Source organism: Lathyrus oleraceus, chromosome 3 (assembly GCF_024323335.1).
Source record: "Lathyrus oleraceus cultivar Zhongwan6 chromosome 3, CAAS_Psat_ZW6_1.0, whole genome shotgun sequence".
In the NCBI taxonomy this organism is placed as follows: domain Eukaryota; kingdom Viridiplantae; phylum Streptophyta; class Magnoliopsida; order Fabales; family Fabaceae; genus Lathyrus; species Lathyrus oleraceus.
Window position 1 is genome coordinate 442,781,896 of NC_066581.1, and position 4,719 is coordinate 442,786,614.

Here is a 4,719-nt window from a genome sequence, read left to right on the forward strand (position 1 = left end):
CTATGGCACCCACACGTTATCCTGATCAGCACTGTATGGAGGCACTGGGTATCGAGCCGAGTATCCGATTCCTTAGCCACCAGATTCACTGGGACGAGTTTGCTGATGACTTGAGTAACACCTACAGGAACCTGACATTGGAGTTCCTGAGTTCATTCGACTATGACCCATACTCTGGACCAGATGGGTATGCTGCTTTCAGGCTCTTTGGAGTTGAGTACTCTTTCGGCCAGAAAGAGTTCGGCGACCTACTGGGTTTCCACACCACTCTTGATGCTATCCCGGAGACACATATGGGATATTTTCTGGGTAAGGAGGTTGAGAAGTTTTGGAGTGATATCTCAGGTGGAAGAAGCCAGGATCCATCTACGCAGCTGTCTCATGTTATCCATAACCCGACCATCAGAGTTTTTAGATATCTGTTGTCATGCTCTATTTTTGGCCGGGAGAATCCAAATAAGGTTAATGCTAGAGAGCTTCTATTTTTACAAGGAAGCCTCACAAATAGACGAATTAATTCGGTCCCGTTCATGCTTGCTCATATGGCTTTAACTTTGAATAAAGCGGGACCGATTTCCTTTGGTGGATTGATTACATCTATTGCTCGGGCGCTTAACCTGAACAATGAGATGGCTACCATAGACCCCTTACCTCCTCGCACAATTAACCTAAAATTTATGAGAGACATGAAATTGTGCCGTTTGAGGAGAGAAGGAGGCTATATGCTTATGGTTCATGGTGTAGCCATCCCATCTGTTGTTTTACCATGCACCAAACGTACAGATGTACGAGATGAAAGGAATTTGACCTACGCTTTAGATGCTCCACCTGTTTTGGGTCCTCTTCCTCCTAACATTCCTGATGAGGCGGGACATGACAATGGTGATGAATATGATCGAAGAGAGAGATCTCCCGTACCCCATGTGTCCCCCCATGATCCTTCACCACCACACACCGCACCATCTTCTTCTTCTGCAGGTACCACTCCTGGCTTTTATATTACGGAGGAGATGTGGCGTGACCACATGGCTAGAGAACAAAGGCGTGACGACCTACTCTCTACCATCAAACAACAGCTGGCGAATAACATGAGCTTCATGCAAGAATCGCAGCGGAGGACAGACAGGTCCTACGACACTGTTTTACAGTCCCTGTAAACGATCACAGACACACAAGCCCGTCAGCAACACTACCACCAGAGACACATGGCACTCATTGAAGCCACTCAGGGTTCCATTATGTGTAACCTTCGAGAGGTGAGGACCGCTCAGGATGCCCTGCAGGCGAGGATGGATCAGAGAGACCGTCGTCGTACCCGATCTCTTCGTCCACCTCAGGATGGCGAGGGCACTAGTGGTTAGCAATAGGTTGTCAGGTAACTCTTCCCTTATCTTATTTCGAAACATTAGGGACAATGTTCGATTTAAGTGTGGGAGGAGACTCTATCGTCTTTTCCTTATTACCTTTCTCGTTTTTTCCTTTATCGCTTTTTATTTGCTGTTTTTAGATAGTTTATTTCCTTTTAGTTGTTTATTTTGCTTTTTAGTATAATGCATGAGTCTGAAGAAGTCACCAAATATAGTAGATCTTTAGTAAAATCCTACCTCCCCATACCTTTAGCCCTACCGAAAATTTTTTTTGCAAAAGAAAATAGTGTTATTCCGAAAGTTTTCAGGTTTTAAAGACATGTTTTGAGTAAGGATGCGGTGACTTGGGAGAACTTTGCGAAACATCAGTATTATTTTAGCACCATAGACTTCGTGAATATAGGAACCACTCCCGAAACCCCATATACCATGGCCTTAATCATCGTTTCTGTATAAGTCCTCAGTAGTTTGTCTCAGTAGTCAGCTCCAGCCTACGCATCCTCTACGTAGGGGACCGATGCAAATAAGTGAATGATCCAGCAAAAAAATAAAAATAAAAATAAAAGAAAGCAAAAAGGCCGGGATAGGTGACCCTCACAAAGTCATTTAAACCAAAGAATTGTAAAAATTTGCCACAAACAAAAGAAAAAAGAAAAAGAAAAAGAAAAAGAAAAACATATCCACTGTTAGTTGGTTCAGAGGTATCTGGCACTGAACTCGGTAGGGCGGATTACGATTTGATCCCCCATAACTACAATTGGGTCCAATAAAAGGGTTTACACATATTTATGTGCCAGAAACCCCATGCTCAGATTATAATCACTAACAGGCCACTCTACTATGAAGCATGTACGGATAACGAGCTTAATGTGATTGCGCCTGAATGAAAAGGACACAAAAAGAGATGAAGAGGCAAGCCTAGGTATTGTGGGATAATATGGGTTGGTTAATATAGGAATGAAGTTTATGTCTGTATTTACGGATTAGTGTCATCATGATACCCTTAATTCACTCAGTTAGTACCTATCACTGCATCCCGACTTGAACTTAGAATTTTTACCTGAAGCACTCGTTTACCCAAAATTTTCTTTTATGAGCTTATTAATGTTTTGCTTGAGGACAAGCAAAGGTTTAAGTGTGGGAGAGTTTGATAACACTAAAATTTACCGTATTTTCGCCTCCGATTTCACATGCATTCTAGTTCTTTTATTGTTATTTTATTGTGTTATTGCTATGTTTTCCTTTGTTTTCAGGTTTTTACTTTAATCGGAGCCCCGATCGAGAAAAGGAGTGAAAAAGAGCTAAAAACCCTAAAATTCAGCATTTTGTACTTGTGGCATACCCTATGGCTGGCGCCATAGACCCTGCCATGACGTGTCCAAGCTCAACTTCCCTCCACTACTTCCACTAAGGCGCCTCAAATTGGCCTTGTGGCGGGCGCCATGGTCTTGTGGCGGCCGCCACAAGAGGAAAAGTTTTCCCTCCCATTTTCAAGCTGAAGGGCATCCTTGTCATTTCCATCTTTTTACTTGCTTATAAATAAAAACTCGAAATCACTTTTACAAGGATCCAAACTTAGAATAGAGGCAAACTCAGAGCAACTTTGTTTCACTTAGGCATATATTCAGTATGTTAAAGTGGTAATCGCTTCGCATTGGAGTGTTACCACAATTGTGTAATCAAGTCTGTGATAGAGTCTGTAATTGAGTTTGGAGCACTTTGGAAGGAAGTTAATCCTGCCGCCATTTTCATTTCCGCTTTGCAATTTATTCAACCCTCCGATTGGAGCAGGTTTTTATTACTTGTCTTTATCTTATTTATTTTCTCGCACTCGCTTTAAATTATTTATTTTCTCGCACTCGCTTTAAATTGTTTATTTCTCGCACTCGCTTTAAATTATTTATTTCCTCGCACTCTCTTTACTTTCGTTTATTTCCTCGCACTCGCTTTACTTTGTTTATTTCCTCGCACTCGCTTTAAATTATTTATTTCCTCGCACTCACACTACTTTATTTATTTCCCGCACTCGCATTACTTTTATTTAAATTAATGCACTTTTACTTTACCATGTCTAACTAAATTTATAAGGTTAAAATGTAAGGATCGTAATTGAACCGGTAATCCGTACAATTGTTCGTAGAAACACTTAAGGGCTATTTTAACTTTCAACTTAAGTTTTCACGCACTTAATTTCCGTTGGGTAAGATCGAAAGTCGTCCAACGTCTTTTTAAACTTAATTGTTTTTAACTATTTCAAAAACAGTGAAAGCGCTTTGTTTAGTTCATTAGGAGTTTTTAACTTAAGAAGAAAAGAGATTTTAAAACTATTTTCGAACCCGTTTATAAGTTTAGTGTCTGGTTCGTGAGAACCTCTTTTGGTTAAGAAATCCAGGTTATAATACTTTTCAACTTAGTCAAGATACTATATTTCTTAAAAATAGGTTTACTACTCTAACTCAATGCACGCCTTTTTATAAGTGACAATAAGAGGGTTTGATTAGGGAGTATAACTCGGTTCTGAATACACGAAAGCGACAGTTCCTGTTAAATTAGTTCCTTTCAAAGTAGGAAACACTGCCCATAAGTAGCTCTATTAGCAAGTACATGGATTATTAGTTGATTACGTGAATTACATTCGACCCTGTCTTTATTAATTAATCTTTATTCAACACTTTACTTTTCATTGCACACTCCAAAAACACCTATTTCGATTGCCTTTGTTAAACACCATAACAATAGATAACGATAGATTGACACTTGGTCTCTGTGGATTCGACAATCTTTTATATTACTCTGACGCGTTCATATACTTGCGAAACACCACATCAAACGTAAGAGAAAGATGACAAGTGGCTAACCCATAACGCCTTCTATCCACCAACAATCACCAGCTTTCCATTCTTCACAAATTTGAGCTTCTGGTGCAAAGTTGAAGTAACAGCTCCTGCCTCATGGATCTATGTCCTTCCGAACAAGAAACTATAGGCCGGGTGGATATCCATTACATGGAAAGTAATTTGAAAATCACTCGGACCTATCTTGACTGATAGGTCCACTTCACCAATAACCGTTTTGCGCGAACCATCAAAAGCTTTGACGATTACACTGTTATACCTCATAGATGCTCCTTGGTAAGATAACTTTGACAAAATTGACATTGGAAGCACATTTAGAGACGAACCGGTGTCAACAAGCAAATTTGACAAAGTATCCTCTTTGCAATTCATAGAAAATGTGCGAAGCCAAATTATGATTCCTGCCCTCCTCAGGGAGCTCTTCATAACAAAAGCTAAGATTATTGCAAGAAGTGATGTTAGCCATAATATGATCGAATTGATCCACTGTAACATCA